This window comes from Nannospalax galili, unplaced genomic scaffold (genome assembly GCF_000622305.1).
Source record: "Nannospalax galili isolate Female #2095 unplaced genomic scaffold, S.galili_v1.0 scaffold632, whole genome shotgun sequence".
Classification (NCBI taxonomy): Eukaryota; Metazoa; Chordata; class Mammalia; order Rodentia; family Spalacidae; genus Nannospalax; species Nannospalax galili.
The window spans coordinates 1,027,105-1,027,339 of NW_008332816.1; positions in this window are offsets into that span (position 1 = coordinate 1,027,105).

The window sequence follows — 235 nt, forward strand, 5'->3', positions numbered from 1 at the left end:
CAAAAGATTTAAAACTACAACTTTTTTTCTGCAAAGGCGCTTCAGCCCTCTAGTGTCCGATTGCTGTAAAAACATCTTCCCCTTACAATGGGAAGCTCTGTATCATGCCAGAGATAGCACCAAATTCATTCTCTAAAAGCTCTACTAAAATCCAGAGGGCTTAAAATTTCAAAAGAGGAAAGCTTAAAATTTTGGAATGAGGTGTACCAATTTGCACCCTGGATCTTATCAGCAG